The following is a 22,093-nucleotide window of genomic DNA, read 5'->3' on the forward strand; positions in this document are numbered from 1 at the left end:
GAACTGTATGTCCAATCTTCAAAATGATGGTAGCAATGGATTCCCTGGCTCATGCCGAGTTCAAAACACCCCATGGTTTCATTATTACTTAATTTGTTTGATTGCAGAATGAAAGAAACACTTTTTGTCCTCTGCACAATTTCACCAGTTTCAGAGGTTTTTGGAAAAAGTCACACATTTTCTAAACTGCCATCCCTCTTCTAATTCTCACAGCTCATACACATTTTATATATCAAAACGTTCACACGACTCTTGGGATTCATAAAATCAAAAAAGCTAAGCTCTTCGATGTATATTTTTCACTCTGGGACAGTTCGAATAATGACTCCCCCCCCTCCATTGAAATCAATGGAGCCACGCTCTAGAAAATCTCTCTTCGCTCTAGAATCTCTAACTGTTTCTAACTCTTCACCTCTCCTACACTGCTGAAGACCGAAGGACATTTTATACATGGAAATGTTCGCGTGATTGTCTGGATTCTGAAGAAGTAAATAGTTGAGCTATGCTATGTATACTTTTCGCTGTGTGCCAATTTAAACAACGACACCCCCCCCTCTCACTCTACCGAGAGGAAGCAACCCTGCCAGGTGATATTAATTAAGTGCTCAGGACTCAGACTCACGGGGTTAGGGAAGGCTCACATGCCTTGTGGACTAGGGTGGTTCACTTTCGCAACATCCTGCGTAGCACAGTGGTTAGCGTGTCGGCCTTGCAAGCAGCAGGTACAGAGATCGAATCCTGTTCAACCATGTCTGGCTTTTGACATGTTTTGCTTGTTGTCTTTGATGCGCTGGTCGTGCGTCCCGCTTGGCCCCCACATCGCTGCTTGCAGCTATATTTATTATTATTATTCTTTTTTCCGCCATGGGAGTCAATGGCAGCCTATAGAACGGAGTGGTAACTTTTTACCAAAATTTGCATGATGGTAGAGGATGATGTGCTGAGTCCATGGAGCACGACCCAGATCGATAAGCCAATAGGGGGCGCTATAGCAGCCGACTGAAGTTGCGAACTTTGAACAGGCATATCTCAGGCCCCGTTTGACCTACAGACATGACACTTTGCACACATATGTCTCTCCTCATGATGAACAAATTTGCCTCAAGGACCCATAACTTCCGGTTATATAGATTTTCCGCCATCTTGAATTTTTTGAAAAACACTTCAAATGTATCTCCTCCTAGGAATTTTGACCAATCTGCACGAAACTCGGTAGGCACATTCTCTAGACCAATGTCCACATAGGATGTTCAGGGATTTTCAATTTTCGAAAGGGTTCGCCCGCTACAGCCAATCAAATTTGGTGTCCAAGCCGCCAAACAGGAAGTGTGGTCATATCTCCGAAAATTGTTAATGTATTAAAGCCACATTTGGCACACTCATCGGGGACAGTCCCATGACCTCTGGCAGCAAGTGGCATTGCGACAGCTCAAACCCTCTAGCGCCACCACCATGTCAAAGTTGGAAGTGCGTTAATGCACACAACTTTTGACCTGTGTAACCGATTTTGAAAAATGAGGTACCGTTGGAATCCCTCGCTCATGCCGAGTTCATCGCATCCTATGATGTCATTTTCCACCAATTGGATTTCCCGCCATTTTGTATTTTGTGTAAAACACTTAAAATGTATCTTCTCCTAAGGATTTTCACCAATCTGCATGAAACTGGCTGTACACATTCTTTAGAGTAATGTCCACAAAACTCCTAGAGGGATTTTCGATTGTCGAAGGTGTTCGCTCGCTACAGCCAATCGAATTTGGCGTCCAAGCCGCCAAACAGGAAGTGTGGTCAAATCTCAGTAAGGTTTTGATGTATCATAACCACATTAGGCACACTCATCGTGGACGGTCCCGAGACCCCTGTCACCAAGTCTATGTCGACACCTCAAAGTCTCTAGCGCCACCAACCTGTCAAAGTTGGAAGTGCGTATATTCTGAACCGTACGCCTGATTTTCAAAACTGCGGTAGCGATTTGAATAGACTCCTATGACGTGTTTCGCTTGTTGTCTTTTATGCGCTGGTCGCATGTCCTGCTTGGCCCCCACATTGCTGCTTGCAGCTATATTTATTATTATTATTCTTTTTTCCGCCATGGGAGTCAATGACAGCCTATAGAACGGAGTGGTAACTTTTTACCAAAATTTGCATGATGGTAGAGGATGATGTGCTGAGTCCATGGAGCACGACCCAGATCGATTAGCCAATAGGGGGCGCTATAGCAGCCGACTGAATTTGCGAACTTTGAACAGGCATATCTCAGGCCCCGTTTGACCTACAGACATGACACTTTGCACACATATGTCTCTCCTCATGATGAACAAATTTCCCTCAAGGACCCATAACTTCCGGTTATATAGATTTTCCGCCATCTTGAATTTTTTGAAAAACACTTCAAATGTATCTCCTCCTAGGAATTTTGACCAATCTGCACGAAACTCGGTAGGCACATTCTCTAGACCAATGTCCACATAGGATGTTCAGGGATTTTCAATTTTCGAAAGGGTTCGCCCGCTACAGCCAATCAAATTTGGTGTCCAAGCCGCCAAACAGGAAGTGTGGACATATCTCAGAAAATTGTTAATGTATTAAAGCCACATTTGGCACACCCATCGGGGACAGTCCCATGACCTCTGACAGCAAGTGGCATTGCGACAGCTCAAACCCTCTAGCGCCACCACCATGTCAAAGTTGGAAGTGCGTTAATGCACACAACTTTTGACCTGTGTAACCGATTTTGAAAATTGAGGTACCGTTGGAATCCCTCGCTCATGCCGAGTTCATCGCATCCTATGATGTCATTTTCCACCAATTGGATTTCCCGCCATTTTGTATTTTGTGTAAAACACTTAAAATGTATCTTCTCCTAAGGATTTTCACCAATCTGCATGAAACTGGCTGTACACATTCTTTAGACTAATGTCCACAAAACTCCTAGAGGGATCTTCGATTGTCGAAGGTGTTCGCTCGCTACAGCCAATCGAATTTGGCGTCCAAGCCGCCAAACAGGAAGTGTGGTCAAATCTCAGTAAGGTTTTGATGTATCATAACCACATTAGGCACACTCATCGTGGACGGTCCCGAGACCCCTGTCACCAAGTCTATGTCGACACCTCAAAGTCTCTAGCGCCACCAACCTGTCAAAGTTGGAAGTGCGTATATTCTGAACCGTACGCCCGATTTTCAAAACTGCGGTAGCGATTTGAATAGACTCCTATGACGTGTTTCGCTTGTTGTCTTTTATGCGCTGGTCGCATGTCCTGCTTGGCCCCCACATTGCTGCTTGCAGCTATATTTATTATTATTATTATTCATCTTCCTCTGGCATTGGAGTCTATGGCAGCCCATAGAACCATATGGTAAAAAGTTGTGAAAATTGGCACACTCATTCATGACAGTCCCCTGAGTCTTTTCACTAAGACCCATGTACACAGCTCGAACCCTCTAGCGCCACCAACATGTCAAAGTTGGAGGTGCGTTTGTGCACACAACTTTTGACCTGTAAGCCCGATTTTCAAAAACAAGGTACCGTTGGATTCCTTGGCTTAAGCCGAGTTCAACGCACCCCATGACATCATTTTCCGCCGTATTGGATTTTCCGCCATTTTGGATTTTGTGAAAAACTCTCAAAATGTATCTCCTCCTAGGTTTTTTCTCCAATCTGCACGACACTCGGTAGGCACAATCTGTAGACCGATGTCCACAAAAGTCTTACAGGGATTTCTGATTGTCCATTGCGTTCGCTCGCTGCAGCCAATCAAATTTGGCCTCTAAGCCGCCAAACAGGAAGTGTGGTCATATCTCAGCAAATTGTTAATGTATTAAAGCCACATTTGGCACACTCTTCGGGGACAGTCCCATGACTTCTGGCAGCAAGTGGCATTGCGACAGCTCAAACCCTCTAGCGCCACCACCATGTCAAAGTTGGAAGTGCGTTAATGCACACAACTTTTGACCTGTGTAACCGATTTTGAAAAATGAGGTACCGTTGGAATCCCTCGCTCATGCCGAGTTCATCGCATCCTATGATGTCATTTTCCACCAATTGGATTTCCCGCCATTTTGTATTTTGTGTAAAACACTTAAAATGTATCTTCTCCTAGGGATTTTCACCAATCTACATGAAACTGGCTGTACACATTCTTTAGACCAATGTCCACAAAACTCCTAGAGGGATTTTCGATTGTCGAAGGTGTTCGCTCGCTACAGCCAATCGAATTTGGCGTCCAAGCCGCCAAACAGGAAGTGTGGTCAAATCTCAGTAAGGTTTTGATGTATCATAACCACATTAGGCACACTCATCGTGGACGGTCCCGTGACCCCTGTCACCAAGTCTATGTCGACACCTCAAAGTCTCTAGCACCACCAACCTGTCAAAGTTGGAAGTACGTATATTCTGAACCGTATGCCCAATTTTCAACACTGCGGTAGAGCTTTGAATGCGGCTATGACGTGTTTCGCTTGTTGTCTTTGATGCGCTGGTCGCATGTCCTGCTTGGCCCCCACATTGCTGCTTGCAGCTATATTTATTATTATTCATCTTCCTCTGGCATTGGAGTCTATGGCAGCCCATAGAACCATATGGTAAAAAGTTGTGACAATTGGCACACTCATTCATGACAGTCCCCTGAGTCTTTTCACCAAGACCCATGTACACAGCTCGAACCCTCTAGCGCCACCAACATGTCAAAGTTGGAGGTGCGTTTGTGCACACAACTTTTGACCTGTAAGCCCGATTTTCAAAAACAAGGTACCGTTGGATTCCTTGGCTTAAGCCGAGTTCAACGCACCCCATGACATCATTTTCCGCCATATTGGATTTCCCGCCATTTTGGATTTTGTGAAAAACTCTCAAAATGTATCTCCTCCTAGGTTTTTTCTCCAATCTGCACGAAACTCGGTAGGCACAATCTGTAGACCGATGTCCACAAAAGTCTTACAGGGATTTCTGATTGTCCATTGCGTTCGCTCGCTGCAGCCAATCAAATTTGGCCTCTAAGCCGCCAAACAGGAAGTGTGGTCATATCTCAGCAAATTGTTAATGTATTAAAGCCACATTTGGCACACTCTTCGGGGACAGTCCCATGACCTCTGGCAGCAAGTGGCATTGCGACAGCTCAAACCCTCTAGCGCCACCACCATGTCAAAGTTGGAAGTGCGTTAACCCTACTAACACAGTGGGTTGCAGCAACGTTGCACATAAGTTGTACTTAGGTAAGTTGCAACGTTACCATCAGGCGATGTTGTGACAACGTCCATCTAAGGTCGAAAATAACTTTACCCTCCTAAGTCTAATTAGACTTTTCTGCAACGTTGCAGAAACATTGGCAATATGGGTCCCTGCAACGTCATTAAATAACGTTGCAGTGACGTTGGATTAAAGTCCTATTAGGCTAGCAATAGGATTGCAATCGGGCTATCCCGTGACGTCACTGCTTGCTTGGTTCACAGTTGAAGTAGGCAGGATTCTTTGCCAAACTGCTCCTGTCTTTTGTTCTTTTTTTAAATTTTCGCTTATATCCTTCATATTGTACTGTATTTTGAGGTGAATAACTCATCTTAGAAATGTTATTGATTGTATATTTCCCTGTTTGTTATAAATTTAATGCTTTTTCATTAATTAAAACTAACGTTTCGGTGTCGACCAAGATATCATTTTTCAAAAGACGTGTCGAGAAATCCCATTCATTCTCTCGGCATTATGGAACACTTCCACTAGGGGGCGATGAGATCACTTTCCCTCCCTATAGATGGGTTCGCCGTCTACGTCACAGCGGGGTGCGCACGCACGCAGCCTCTTTGGGAAAAAGGAACGAGCGAACGAGGAACGAACTCGCTAGCCACAGCAGCTCCGTTTCGTGTAGCTAATTATGCCTCAAAGCTGCTGTGCTGTGAACTGTACAAACAGAAAAGAACAAGATGATGGCCTCAGATTCTTCATCATCCCCTCGAGATGTCCCCCTTTTCAGAGGAACCGCCGAAAGCTGTGGTTTAAAGCCATAAAGAGAGCAGATTGGGGACTAACAAACAGTGTGGTGCGCACTTCATCTCTGGTAAGTTTACCTCGGGGTTTTTTTCCTCATCAAATTACATTGATTTGACTGTTGGTTTAGCTATTTATTTGTTTACTTACCGGTAATAATTTAAGTAAACAGAAGTAACTCATAACCTGCACGCTAAACTAAGTTCAGGAATTGGAAGCCCAATGCTAGCTAGCTAACGTTAGCTAGTGCTAGCTAGCACGCTACCTAGTGTTAGCTAGCTAACGTTAGCTATTGCTAGCTAGCACGCTACCTAGTGTTAGCTAGCTAAGTCAAGGCCCGAACTTGACCAACGTTTAGACAATATTGAAAATACTCCGACAAACTATTGCAAACATTTTTTCTGTTACTGCTGGCTTTGTGTTCGCCGCAAACATTGGCAGAAAAATAAGCAAGCGAACGGTCTGAGCTGTTCTAATCTAAAATGGCCGCTGCACATGTGAATTGTTTGTTTGTTTGACTCTGCTGAATTTGAGACTCGCATTGGGAGCTCGCTCGTGTCAGGCTTTCTGAGGACATCACGAATCTTAGGCTAATTTTACATAGGCAAAGGTGAAGGCGAAGCCAAGATAATGCTTTATATATTTTCCATTTGTCTGGAAAGTAGGAGACTGAGAACAATGCCACCCACGAGGTAACCGCGGGTTACCATGGACAATAGCGTTAGCTCGAAACAAAGATGGAGGCAGCTTTGTTTGCCACATTAGTAGTATGGGTGTGTATTGTTGGAGTACACGAGTCAAAAACAGGCGTTCCTGTTAAAACTGCGAGTAGTAACGTATGATTCACGGGCCTTATACATTTAATCTGTGCACTGCAGTGGCTACTGCCTAAACTAACTTCATGTTTCCCACACTGATTGACCGCCATTGACCGCATCTGTCCTGGGCCGGCAGAGAATCAAAAAAATAGAATAGTGGCGTGTCACTAATTACTTATCGGCTGTAATGACTTGTTGAATTTTTGTTTTAGTCGCTTCTTCCCCTCTGCCTACTTTCCCATAGGGTCCTTATGTGTTTATAAACTTAATATTTTTTTGTTTATTGGGCAGACTATTGCAGTGTGGAGTTTCTGGGGGAGGACACTGTCGGTTGTCCCAGTATCCTGGCTCTCCAAAAAGGATGGGGTAAGAACATGTTTGTGTGTTTGGTGTGCTACTTTTCAATTGTACAGGGAAGCGGCTACTAATGGTTTCACTCACAGTTGCAGATGTGTTCCTGGCCAATGAATGAGTCAGCCAACGGATAAAGAGCTGTGTGGAACCTAACCCTGGCTGGGCGCTCCACAGAGTCCGGGTTTTCCCAAAGTCCACAACTGGTACTGTTTGCATTTTAAGCTATTAAAAAATACTGATGGGGGTGGGGGGAAGATCATGACTCATTATTCTGAGGAAAAAAGGATGTCTGAAATGTATTGATTATGGTACTTTATGCACACAGATCATTACGAAGGTGCCAGGCTCATGGCAAAAGTCTTTGAGCAGCAGTCGTCAATGGACGAGTGCCAAGACGTTCGAAAGAGACGGCGCAACACATGCTATCACTCCAGTGACGAAGGTAATATACTAAAGTGCATTCAACAGTCCCAAAAGAGTAGTACTTTTGAAATCGAGTAATCTGAGCTAATTTACTGATATTCCACTAGATATTCCAAGCCCCGGGCAGCCATTGGTCCCCACTATGCAGGCCTAAGACCAGGTGCCGGAGTTGAAAGGCCTCTGCCAGCGGTCCAGTACAATCCACGTGTGCTGTACAATCCAGGTATGCATGTTTGTGTTAAGAATGAAATGTCTATGCCTACTGCACACTGATAGTTGGACTATTTTTTATTTATTTTGAATACCATTTTACTCATCTTGCAGATTTTCCAAGCTTGTCCCATGTGGGCGAGCGGGGCCCAGTCCCATGTATAGCACCCCAGCCAGATCATACAGCACCCCAGCCAGACCAGGTAAGAGTGGCATGTACTGCTGTGGCACCATTGACTCCATGTACCCCTCTACCTAATCGATGCTGCTCTGCAGATGCTGGTATGGGACTACTTCATGTTGCATGCAGGGATATATTTTGAGTTTCATTTAGTTTTATGTCAATGTACTTATAGCCACATCTGTGTTTATCTAGATTTCCAGAGGTCTGTACATCAGCAGTTCTCAGAGATGCGGGAGCAACTCCGTGAGCTTGCACGGACTGTGAGGGAACTGGCCCAGAGCACGCGGCCTGTGGAGTCTGGAGCCCAGGGAGAAGTGCTGGATGTACTGAACCCTGCCCAAACGGACGAGGAGCTGCAGGTCTCTGTGGCCAGGTTGAAGGACCGGGAACATCAGAGGAAGATGGTGAGTGTCTGCAGGGCGGAACTTTGTCTTATTTTTGCAGTGCAGGTAAGGGTACAGTAAATGACTGTCTTTGTTTTGCAGACACAATACCTAGGTGCCATTGGTGGCAGAGACTTGGTGGACACAGTCCGGCGGGTGCTGTCAGCTGTAGCCACACATGCGGTGTGGAGCGCCTACAGTGTGCACGGGAAGAAGGGGAAGAAGCCACTGAAGAGTATGACACTCTTCAATGTTCTAACACGTAAGAAATGGTTCATATTTTGAATATTTTTTAATACATCGTCTTTGTTCCATGACCGATGTGAATTGAAACCATTACCTTTCTTGATAACTTAAAGGTGCAGTGATGGTCTCCATGCCAAAGGCTACGATGGCGTAGGTGGCCGCCCAGCTGCAGGAGACATTGAAACATGCCCCTGCTAAATGCAGAAGGGTAAGTGATGTCTTTTTTTTTGGTTTCTCCTACCCAGTGACACTGCATGGTTCCAAAGATTGTGTACCATTTTTTTGTGCATGTATGTGCGTTGTGTATTTACGGCCATTTCATTGTGTCTTTAGGTATCTGCAGAAGTCCGCCTGAGCACAGCCCATCCAAGCACAGTCCATCTGAGCACTCCCCAGCATTCTGATGAGGAAGACTTCCCTTCCTAGCTGCCCCCCAGCCCATCTGAGCACAGCCCCCCCCCCAGCCCATCTGACGCCCACCCGCAGCCCATCTGAGCACAGCCCCCCCCCAAGCCCATCTGACGCCCACCCGCAGCCCATCTGAGCACAGCCCCCCCCCCCAGCCCATCTGAGCACAGCCCCCCCCCCCCATCTGAGCACAGCCTGCCTTTTTTTTTTTTTTTAAATAACTTTTTTTGTAAATAACTTTTTGTATATTTTTTTTTTTAATCCTTTTTGTTTTTAAACTTGTTTATCATGTTGCAGGCCAGACATTGTGTACTTTTTTAATAAAATAAATTGTTCTTGACTGAATGGTGTTGTGTCATAACTTTTGTACCATAATTTTGCTTGCTGCATTGACTATGACATTAATAGGCTCTTTGCACAAGCTCCACTACTTCCTGACACTCTACAGGCGTATTTCTTTCCTGTCCTATACTAGTGGATGGAAGTGATTGATCAGGTGTGCTGCACACCGGATTCATCGCTATTGCTATCCAATAGTATAGGACGGTAAAGAAATATGCCTGTAGAGTTTCAGGAAGTAGTGGAGCTTGTGCAAGGAGCGGATTTGTTTTGTAATGCAAATTATAAATGTAGCCAACGGAAGTGTAGACCACGTTGCAGCAACGTAACAAAGTAATATATAAACGTGTATACAACGTTGCAGCAATATACATCGAAATCATCGCGGAAATCACAACGTTATGTGCACATTGCAGGCACGTTGCAGACACGTTGGACCTGCACGTTGCAGCAACTTGTGTGCAGATACCGCGTTTGCGTTGCATGCACGTTTAACTTGACGTTGAGTGGACCATACAAAAGTCTAAATTGCACGTTTCTGCAACATTGCTGCAACCTGATTGTGTTAGTAGGGAATGCACATAACTTTTGACCTGTGTAACCGATTTTGAAAAATGAGGTACCGTTGGAATCCCTCGCTCATGCCGAGTTCATCGCATCCTATGATGTCATTTTCCACCAATTGGATTTCCCGCCATTTTGTATTTTGTGTAAAGCACTTAAAATGTATCTTCTCCTAAGGATTTTCACCAATCTACATGAAACTGGCTGTACACATTCTTTAGACAAATGTCCACAAAACTCCTAGAGGGATTTTCGATTGTCGAAGGTGTTTGCTCGCTACAGCCAATCGAATTTGGCATCCAAGCTGCCAAACAGGAAGTGTGGTCAAATCTCAGTAAGGTTTTGATGTATCATAACCACATTAGGCACACTCATCGTGGACGGTCCCATGACCCCTGTCACCAAGTCTATGTCGACACCTCAAAGTCTCTAGCGCCACCAACCTGTCAAAGTTGGAAGTGCGTATATTCTGAACCGTACGCCTGATTTTCAAAACTGCGGTAGCGATTTGAATAGACTCCTATGACGTGTTTCGCTTGTTGTCTTTGATGCGCTGGTCGCATGTCCCGCTTGGCCCCCACATTGCTGCTTGCAGCTATATTTTATTATTATTATTTATTCTTCTGCCATTGGAGTCTATGGCAGCCCATAGAACCGTATGGTAAAAAGTTGGGAAAATTGGCACACTCATTCATGACAGTCCCCAAAGTCTTCTCACCAAGACCCATGTCCACAGCTTGAACGCTCTAGCGCCACCAACCTGTCAAAGTTGGAGGTGCATTTGTGCATGCAACTTTTGACCTGTAAGCCTGATTTTCAAAAACGAGGCAGCGTTGGATTCCTTCGCTCAAGCCAAGTTCAACGCACCCTATGACATCATTTTCCACCATATTGGATTTCCCGCCATATTGGATTTAGTGTAAAACACTCAAAATGTATCTCCTCCTAGGTTTTTTCACCAATCTGCACCACACGCAGTATGCACAATCTATAGACCGATGTCCACAAAAGTCTTACAGGGATTTTTGATTGTCCATTGCGTTCCCTCGTGACAGCCAATCAAAATTGGCCGAAAAGCTGCAAAACAGGAACTGGGGTCATATCTCAGTAATGTTTTAATCTATCAAAACCACATTTGGCACACTCATCCGGGACACACCCATGACATCTGTCACCAAGCCTTACGTTGACATCTCGTGCACTCTAGCGCCACCAGCGTGTCAAAGTTGGAGTTGCGTTTATGCCAGTAACGTTTGAACTGTATGTCCAATCTTCAAAATAATGGTAGCAATGGATTCCCTGGCTCATGCCGAGTTTAAAACACCCCATGGTTTCATTATTACTTCATTTGTTTGATTGCAGAATGAAAGAAACACTTTTTGTCCTCTGCACAATTTCACCAGTTTCAGAGGTTTTTGGAAAAAGTCACACATTTTCTAAACTGCCATCCCTCTTCTAATTCTCACAGCTCATACACATTTTATATATCAAAACGTTCACACGACTCTTGGGATTCATAAAATCAAAAAAGCTAAGCTTTTCGATGTATATTTTTCACTCTGGGACAGTTCGAATAATGACTCCCCCCCTCCATTGAAATCAATGGAGCCACGCTCTAGAAAATCTCTCTTCGCTCTAGAATCTCTAACTGTTTCTAACTCTTCACCTCTCCTACACTTCTGAAGACCGAAGGACATTTTATACGTGGAAATGTTCACGTGATTGTCTGGATTCTGAAGAAGTAAATAGTTGAGCTATGCTATGTATACTTTTCGCTGTGTGCCAATTTAAACAACGACACCCCCCCCTCTCACTCTACCAAGAGGAAGCAACCCTGCCAGGTGATATTAATTAAGTGCTCAGGACTCAGATTCACGGGGTTAGGGAAGGCTCACATGCCTTGTGGACTAGGGTGGTTCACTTTCGCAACATCCTGCGTAGCACAGTGGTTAGCGTGTCAGCCTTGCAAGCAGCAGGTACAGAGATCGAATCCTGTTCAACCATGTTTGGCTTTTGACATGTTTTGCTTGTTGTCTTTGATGCGCTGGTCGTGCGTCCCGCTTGGCCCCCACATCGCTGCTTGCAGCTATATTTATTATTCATCTTCCTCTGGCATTGGAGTCTATGGCAGCCCATAGAACCATATGGTAAAAAGTTGTGAAAATTGGCACACTCATTCATCACAGTCCCCTGAGTCTTTTCACTAAGACCCATGTACACAGCTCGAACCCTCTAGCGCCACCAACATGTCAAAGTTGGAGGTGCGTTTGTGCACACAACTTTTGACCTGTAAGCCCGATTTTCAAAAACAAGGTACCGTTGGATTCCTTGGCTTAAGCCGAGTTTAACGCACCCCATGACATCATTTTCCGCCATATTGGATTTCCCGCCATTTTGGATTTTGTGAAAAACTCTCAAAATGTATCTCCTCCTAGGTTTTTTCTCCAATCTGCACGAAACTCGGTAGGCACAATCTGTAGACCGATGTCCACAAAAGTCTTACAGGGATTTCTGATTGTCCATTGCGTTCGCTCGCTGCAGCCAATCAAATTTGGCCTCTAAGCCGCCAAACAGGAAGTGTGGTCATATCTCAGCAAATTGTTAATGTATTAAAGCCACATTTGGCACACTCTTCGGGGACAGTCCCATGACCTCTGGCAGCAAGTAACATTGCGACAGCTCAAACCCTCTAGCGCCACCACCATGTCAAAGTTGGAAGTGCGTTAATGCACACAACTTTTGACCTGTGTAACCGATTTTGAAAAATGAGGTACCGTTGGAATCCCTCGCTCATGCCGAGTTCATCGCATCCTATGATGTCATTTTCCACCAATGGGATTTCCCGCCATTTTGTATTTTGTGTAAAACACTTAAAATGTATCTTCTCCTAAGGATTTTCACCAATCTACATGAAACTGCCTGTACACATTCTTTAGACCAATGTCCACAAAACTCCTAGAGGGATTTTCGATTGTTGAAGGTGTTCGCTCGCTACAGCCAATCGAATTTGGCGTCCAAGCCGCCAAACAGGAAGTGTGGTCAAATCTCAGTAAGGTTTTGATGTATCATAACCACATTAGGCACACTCATCGTGGACGGTCCCGAGACCCCTGTCACCAAGTCTATGTCGACACCTCAAAGTCTCTAGCGCCACCAACCTGTCAAAGTTGGAAGTGCGTATATTCTGAACCGTACGCCCGATTTTCAAAACTGCGGTAGGGATTTGAATAGACTCCTATGACGTTCTTCACTTGTTGTCTTTGATGCGCTGGTCGCATGTCCTGCTTGGCCCCCACATTGCTGCTTGCAGCTATATTTGGGGGCCAAGCAGCGCAGCTGCGCAGGCACCCATTAAGTTTGTACCGTTTCTCTTTCTTTATTCTTCTGCCATTGTAGTCTATGGCAGCCCATAGAAGCTTATGGTAGAAAGTTATGAAAAATGGCACACTCATTCGGGACAGTGCCCTGACCCTCCTCACCAAGTCTCATGTCCACACCTCACCCTCTCTAGCGCCACCAACGTGTCAAAGTTGGAGGTGCATTTATGCATGCAGCTTTTCTTCAGCAAGTCCAATTTTCAAACTTCAGGTGTCCTTCAATTCCTTGGCTCAAGCCGGATTCAACGCACTCTAAGACGTCATTGTGGCCATCTTGGCTCCTCCGCCATTTTGAATGATGTGCAAAACCCTTAAAATGTATCTCCTCCTAGGAACTTTCACCAATCTGCACGGACATCGGTGGATGTCATCTATACACCAATGTCTACAAAGGATGTACAGGGATTTTTGATTATCCATTGCGTTCGCTCGTGACAGCCAATCAAAATTGGCAGAAAAGCTGCAAAACAGGAACAGGGATCATATCTCAGTAATGTTTTAATCTATCAAAACCACACTTGGCACACTCATCCGGGACATATCCATGACATCTGTCACCAAGCCTCATGTTGACATCTAGTGCACTCTAGCGCCACCAGCGTGTCAAAGTTGGAGTTGCGTTTATGCCAGTAACTTTTGAACTGTATGTCTAATCTTCAAAATTATGGTAGCAATGGATTCCCTGGCTCATGCTGAGTTCAAAACACCCCATGGTTTCATTATTACTTCATTTGTTTGATTGCAGAATGAAAGGAACACTTTTTGTCTTCTGCACAATTTCCCCAGTTTCAGAGTGCTGAAAGGCGCATTTTGGAAAAAGTCACACATTTTCTAAACTGCCATCCCTCTTCCAATTCTCACAGCTCATACACATTTTATATATCAAAACGTTCACACGACTCTTGGGATTCATAAAATCAAAAAGGCTAAGCTCTTCGATGTATATTTTTCACTCTGTGACAGTTCGAATAATGACCCCCCCCCCTCCATTGAAATCAATGGAGCCACACTCTAGAAAATCTCTCTTCGCTCTAGAATCTCTAACTGTTTCTAACTCTTCACCTCTCCTACACTTCTGAAGACCGAAGGACATTTTATACATGGAAATGTTCGCGTGATTGTCTGGATTCTGAAGAAGTAAATAGTTGAGCTATGCTATGTATACTTTTCGCTGTGTGCCAATTTAAACAAAGACACCCCCCCCTCTCACTCTACCGAGAGGAAGCAACCCTACCAGGTGACATTAATTAAGGGCTCAGGACTCACTCTACCAAGAGGAAGCAGAAGCTGACATTATCCACTCAAATCTGCGAAGCACTTTGTAAGATCCGTTGTGGCATAGCGGGTAGCGCGTCAGTCTCGCAAGCAGCGAGTTCAGGGTTCGATTCCCGTTCATCCAAAGTGCATTCTTATAATTATTGTAATATGCTGCTGTGGAAGTCAATGGCAGACAACAGAATCATTGTAGGTCGCTCCTGCCAGTTAAAAGTTTTGAAATTTGGCTCACAGACCAGGGACTCGTGTGCCTATTGTTTAGAGTAAGTAATATGTGTGTATTACAAATGTTTGCCATGTGGGGGAGGCATCTTACAGTACGGTACATCATATTCATGGGTTTTGTTGTAGAGACGATTATCCAGACAAGCACATACAGTAGAGACAATCACATAGACAAGCTCATACAGTAAAGATAATCACATAGACAATTGCATACAGTAGAGAAAATCAGACGGAAGCACATACAGTAGACAATCACAGACATACAGTACAGCAGAGAACATAACATACAATAGACACAATTACATAGACACAAGCACATACAGTACAGACAATCACATATAGTACAGTAATGCGCTCCTCTTGTGTAAAATGCAGCAGACGGAACTTGGTTGCGTATTGTTTGCCATGTTCATGGCCGTGTACAAATAGTCAAAGTGGGTAAAGGAAATGCAGTGAGTGGGTGTAGACTTCTGTGGAGTAGGGGAAGGTTTTGAAGATTCAATGGAGTCTAGTTTGTCTGAATGGGAAGGTGCAAGTGAAGAAGTGAAGAACACTGGCCAGACTCCTGTTTACCTTCATTGCTATCAGAAGGTAGGCCGTCTTTCGCTGGTGCAGCAAGAAATTCCACTCTAGGCTCCCATTTTGTAGTGTTCACTGACAACAACATTCTCGCAAACTTACAGGAGGTGAACCTGAGAAGCTTGGAGCAACAGTGGGCAGCCAGACTCTACAACTACCACTTCAACATCAAGTTCCAGCCTGACAAAACCAATGTTAATGCTGATGCCCTATCTCGTGTACCTGTGGATGGAGGAGAGGATGGTGAAGAGGAGGAGATCCTGGCCCTGAAGACTTTTCTCACCGGGGTGGAAAACCCATGCCCAGAAATGCTTAACTCTCCTGTCCAAGTTGACCTAGAAGAAGTGCAGCTGGGCCGAACCCCCTGGAGAATGGAAGGACGCCCAGCAAAAAAGATGACATGATTCGCCACATGCTGTTATCCTTGCAGACAGGGAAACCGCCCAGTGCAACAGAAAGGATCGCCCTGCAACGTGACACTCGGCAGATCCTCAAGGAGAGATAGAGGCTGACTCTGAGGGAGGGAGTCTTGCATCAGTGTGTGAGGGACCCCAACACCGCAAACTCCATCTTTCAGCTGGTCCTCCCTACAGCCTTGAAAGAGAAGGTGTGGCAGAATTTCCACGAACGGGCTGGCCACACGGGTGTGGGAAAGACTTTAGCTCTCATCCGCTGCCCACGAGTGTTGAGTATTAGACCAGCCTACTTTTCTTGTTTTATTGAGCTGAATGATTTTCATAGTTTGCAGTGGTTGAAGTTTACAGTGGTTATAACGTTTGCTGTGTTTACCAAGTCTGCAGTGTAGTTGCAGTCTGACAAACATATCTCTAAAGCCTTCAAAACATCAGTCGTATTTGCTTCATCTTTTGCGTGGTCAGCTTGGCCCCCACAACGCTGCTTGCAGCTTTAATTGGGGGCCAAGCAGCGCAGCTGCGCAGGCACCCATTAAGTTTGTACCGTTTCTCTTTCTTCTTTATTCCTCTGCCATTGTAGTCTATGGCAGCCCATAGAAGCTTATGGTAGAAAGTTATGAAAAATGGCACACTCATTCGGGACAGTGCCCTGACCCTCCTCACCAAGTCTCATGTCCACACCTCACCCTCTCTAGCGCCACCAACGTGTCAAAGTTGGAGGTGCATTTATGCATGCAGCTTTTCTTCAGCAAGTCCAATTTTCAAACTTCAGGTGTCCTTCAATTCCTTGGCTCAAGCCGGATTCAACGCACTCTATGACGTCATTGTGGCCATCTTGGCTTCTCCGCCATTTTGAATGATGTGCAAAACCCTTAAAATGTATCTCCTCCTAGGAACTTTCACCAATTTGCACGAAAATCGGTGGATGTCATCTATACATTAATGTCTACATAGGATGTACAGGGATTTTTGATTATCCATTGCGTTCGCTCGTGACAGCCAATCAAAATTGGCAGAAAAGCTGCAAAACAGGAACTGGGGTCATATCTCAGTAATGTTTTAATCTATCAAAACCACATTTGGCACACTCATTCGGGACATACCCATGACATCTGTCACCAAGCCTCATGTTGACATCTCGTGCACTCTAGCGCCACCAGCGTGTCAAAGTTGGAGTTGCGTTTATGCCAGTAACTTTTGAACTGTATGTCCAATCTTCAAAATTATGGTAACAATGGATTCCCTGGCTCATGCTGAGTTCAAAACACCCCATGGTGTCATTATTACTTCATTTGTTTGATTGCAGAATGAAAGGAACACTTTTTGTCTTCTGCACAATTTCCCCAGTTTCAGAGTGCTGAAAGGCGCATTTTGGAAAAAGTCACACATTTTTTAAACTGCCATCCCTCTTCCAATTCTCACAGCTCATACACATTTTATATATCAAAACGTTCACACGACTCTTGGGATTCATAAAATCAAAAAGGCTAAGCTCTTCGATGTATATTTTTCACTCTGTGACAGTTCGAATAATGACCCCCCCCCCTCCATTGAAATCAATGGAGCCACACTCTAGAAAATCTCTCTTCGCTCTAGAATCTCTAACTGTTTCTAACTCTTCACCTCTCCTACACTTCTGAAGACCGAAGGACATTTTATACATGGAAATGTTCGCGTGATTGTCTGGATTCTGAAGAAGTAAATAGTTGAGCTATGCTATGTATACTTTTCGCTGTGTGCCAATTTAAACAAAGACACCCCCCCCTCTCACTCTACCGAGAGGAAGCAACCCTACCAGGTGACATTAATTAAGGGCTCAGGACTCACTCTACCAAGAGGAAGCAGAAGCTGACATTATCCACTCAAATCTGCGACGCACTTTGTAAGATCCGTTGTGGCATAGCGGGTAGCGCGTCAGTCTCGCAAGCAGCGAGTTCAGGGTTCGATTCCCGTTCATCCAAAGTGCATTCTTATAATTATTGTAATATGCTGCTGTGGAAGTCAATGGCAGACAACAGAATCATTGTAGGTCGCTCCTGCCAGTTAAAAGTTGTGAAATTTGGCTCACAGACCAGGGACTCGTGTGCCTATTGTTTAGAGTAAGTAATATGTGTGTATTACAAATGTTTGCCATGTGGGGGAGGCATCTTACAGTACGGTACATCATATTCATGGGTTTTGTTGTAGAGACGATTATCCAGACAAGCACATACAGTAGAGACAATCACATAGACAAGCTCATACAGTAAAGATAATCACATAGACAATTGCATACAGTAGAGAAAATCAGACGGAAGCACATACAGTAGACAATCACAGACATACAGTACAGCAGAGAACATAACATACAATAGACACAATTACATAGACACAAGCACATACAGTACAGACAATCACATATAGTACAGTAATGCGCTCCTCTTGTGTAAAATGCAGCAGACGGAACTTGGTTGCGTATTGTTTGCCATGTTCATGGCCGTGTACAAATAGTCAAAGTGGGTAAAGGAAATGCAGTGAGTGGGTGTAGACTTCTGTGGAGTAGGGGAAGGTTTTGAAGATTCAATGGAGTCTAGTTTGTCTGAATGGGAAGGTGCAAGTGAAGAAGTGAAGAACACTGGCCAGACTCCTGTTTACCTTCATTGCTATCAGAAGGTAGGCCGTCTTTCGCTGGTGCAGCAAGAAATTCCACTCTAGGCTCCCATTTTGTAGTGTTCACTGACAACAACATTCTCGCAAACTTACAGGAGGTGAACCTGAGAAGCTTGGAGCAACAGTGGGCAGCCAGACTCTACAACTACCACTTCAACATCAAGTTCCAGCCTGACAAAACCAATGTTAATGCTGATGCCCTATCTCGTGTACCTGTGGATGGAGGAGAGGATGGTGAAGAGGAGGAGATCCTGGCCCTGAAGACTTTTCTCACCGGGGTGGAAAACCCATGCCCAGAAATGCTTAACTCTCCTGTCCAAGTTGACCTAGAAGAAGTGCAGCTGGGCCGAACCCCCTGGAGAATGGAAGGACGCCCAGCAAAAAAGATGACATGATTCGCCACATGCTGTTATCCTTGCAGACAGGGAAACCGCCCAGTGCAACAGAAAGGATCGCCCTGCAACGTGACACTCGGCAGATCCTCAAGGAGAGATAGAGGCTGACTCTGAGGGAGGGAGTCTTGCATCAGTGTGTGAGGGACCCCAACACCGCAAACTCCATCTTTCAGCTGGTCCTCCCTACAGCCTTGAAAGAGAAGGTGTGGCAGAATTTCCACGAACGGGCTGGCCACACGGGTGTGGGAAAGACTTTAGCTCTCATCCGCTGCCCACGAGTGTTGAGTATTAGACCAGCCTACTTTTCTTGTTTTATTGAGCTGAATGATTTTCATAGTTTGCAGTGGTTGAAGTTTACAGTGGTTATAACGTTTGCTGTGTTTACCAAGTCTGCAGTGTAGTTGCAGTCTGACAAACATATCTCTAAAGCCTTCAAAACATCAGTCGTATTTGCTTCATCTTTTGCGTGGTCAGCTTGGCCCCCACAACGCTGCTTGCAGCTTTAATTGGGGGCCAAGCAGCGCAGCTGCGCAGGCACCCATTAAGTTTGTACCGTTTCTCTTTCTTCTTTATTCCTCTGCCATTGTAGTCTATGGCAGCCCATAGAAGCTTATGGTAGAAAGTTATGAAAAATGGCACACTCATTCGGGACAGTGCCCTGACCCTCCTCACCAAGTCTCATGTCCACACCTCACCCTCTCTAGCGCCACCAACGTGTCAAAGTTGGAGGTGCATTTATGCATGCAGCTTTTCTTCAGCAAGTCCAATTTTCAAACTTCAGGTGTCCTTCAATTCCTTGGCTCAAGCCGGATTCAACGCACTCTATGACGTCATTGTGGCCATCTTGGCTTCTCCGCCATTTTGAATGATGTGCAAAACCCTTAAAATGTATCTCCTCCTAGGAACTTTCACCAATTTGCACGAAAATCGGTGGATGTCATCTATACATTAATGTCTACATAGGATGTACAGGGATTTTTGATTATCCATTGCGTTCGCTCGTGACAGCCAATCAAAATTGGCAGAAAAGCTGCAAAACAGGAACTGGGGTCATATCTCAGTAATGTTTTAATCTATCAAAACCACATTTGGCACACTCATTCGGGACATACCCATGACATCTGTCACCAAGCCTCATGTTGACATCTCGTGCACTCTAGCGCCACCAGCGTGTCAAAGTTGGAGTTGCGTTTATGCCAGTAACTTTTGAACTGTATGTCCAATCTTCAAAATTATGGTAACAATGGATTCCCTGGCTCATGCTGAGTTCAAAACACCCCATGGTGTCATTATTACTTCATTTGTTTGATTGCAGAATGAAAGGAACACTTTTTGTCTTCTGCACAATTTCCCCAGTTTCAGAGTGCTGAAAGGCGCATTTTGGAAAAAGTCACACATTTTTTAAACTGCCATCCCTCTTCCAATTCTCACAGCTCATACACATTTTATATATCAAAACGTTCACACGACTCTTGGGATTCATAAAATCAAAAAGGCTAAGCTCTTCGATGTATATTTTTCACTCTGTGACAGTTCGAATAATGACCCCCCCCCCTCCATTGAAATCAATGGAGCCACACTCTAGAAAATCTCTCTTCGCTCTAGAATCTCTAACTGTTTCTAACTCTTCACCTCTCCTACACTTCTGAAGACCGAAGGACATTTTATACATGGAAATGTTCGCGTGATTGTCTGGATTCTGAAGAAGTAAATAGTTGAGCTATGCTATGTATACTTTTCGCTGTGTGCCAATTTAAACAAAGACACCCCCCCCTCTCACTCTACCGAGAGGAAGCAACCCTACCAGGTGACATTAATTAAGGGCTCAGGACTCACTCTACCAAGAGGAAGCAGAAGCTGACATTATCCACTCAAATCTGCGACGCACTTTGTAAGATCCGTTGTGGCATAGCGGGTAGCGCGTCAGTCTCGCAAGCAGCGAGTTCAGGGTTCGATTCCCGTTCATCCAAAGTGCATTCTTATAATTATTGTAATATGCTGCTGTGGAAGTCAATGGCAGACAACAGAATCATTGTAGGTCGCTCCTGCCAGTTAAAAGTTGTGAAATTTGGCTCACAGACCAGGGACTCGTGTGCCTATTGTTTAGAGTAAGTAATATGTGTGTATTACAAATGTTTGCCATGTGGGGGAGGCATCTTACAGTACGGTACATCATATTCATGGGTTTTGTTGTAGAGACGATTATCCAGACAAGCACATACAGTAGAGACAATCACATAGACAAGCTCATACAGTAAAGATAATCACATAGACAATTGCATACAGTAGAGAAAATCAGACGGAAGCACATACAGTAGACAATCACAGACATACAGTACAGCAGAGAACATAACATACAATAGACACAATTACATAGACACAAGCACATACAGTACAGACAATCACATATAGTACAGTAATGCGCTCCTCTTGTGTAAAATGCAGCAGACGGAACTTGGTTGCGTATTGTTTGCCATGTTCATGGCCGTGTACAAATAGTCAAAGTGGGTAAAGGAAATGCAGTGAGTGGGTGTAGACTTCTGTGGAGTAGGGGAAGGTTTTGAAGATTCAATGGAGTCTAGTTTGTCTGAATGGGAAGGTGCAAGTGAAGAAGTGAAGAACACTGGCCAGACTCCTGTTTACCTTCATTGCTATCAGAAGGTAGGCCGTCTTTCGCTGGTGCAGCAAGAAATTCCACTCTAGGCTCCCATTTTGTAGTGTTCACTGACAACAACATTCTCGCAAACTTACAGGAGGTGAACCTGAGAAGCTTGGAGCAACAGTGGGCAGCCAGACTCTACAACTACCACTTCAACATCAAGTTCCAGCCTGACAAAACCAATGTTAATGCTGATGCCCTATCTCGTGTACCTGTGGATGGAGGAGAGGATGGTGAAGAGGAGGAGATCCTGGCCCTGAAGACTTTTCTCACCGGGGTGGAAAACCCATGCCCAGAAATGCTTAACTCTCCTGTCCAAGTTGACCTAGAAGAAGTGCAGCTGGGCCGAACCCCCTGGAGAATGGAAGGACGCCCAGCAAAAAAGATGACATGATTCGCCACATGCTGTTATCCTTGCAGACAGGGAAACCGCCCAGTGCAACAGAAAGGATCGCCCTGCAACGTGACACTCGGCAGATCCTCAAGGAGAGATAGAGGCTGACTCTGAGGGAGGGAGTCTTGCATCAGTGTGTGAGGGACCCCAACACCGCAAACTCCATCTTTCAGCTGGTCCTCCCTACAGCCTTGAAAGAGAAGGTGTGGCAGAATTTC

At 44.9% G+C, this 22,093-nt stretch overlaps 1 long non-coding RNA gene across 1 annotated transcript; it reads left to right on the plus strand.

Annotated features, from left to right (window-relative positions):
* The first annotated feature begins 7,061 nt into the window (after nucleotides 1-7,061).
* LOC311312035 lies at nucleotides 7,062-8,366 on the plus strand. The gene is made up of 6 exons (XR_014630556.1): nucleotides 7,062-7,164; nucleotides 7,242-7,355; nucleotides 7,478-7,594; nucleotides 7,683-7,798; nucleotides 7,900-7,988; nucleotides 8,162-8,366. It is a non-coding gene; the product is annotated as an uncharacterized lncRNA (long non-coding RNA).
* Nucleotides 8,367-22,093: the final 13,727 nt, after the last annotated feature.

The sequence above is a fragment of the Borostomias antarcticus genome, assembly GCF_949987555.1.
Source record: "Borostomias antarcticus genome assembly, chromosome: 8".
Lineage (NCBI taxonomy): Eukaryota > Metazoa > Chordata > Actinopteri > Stomiiformes > Stomiidae > Borostomias > Borostomias antarcticus.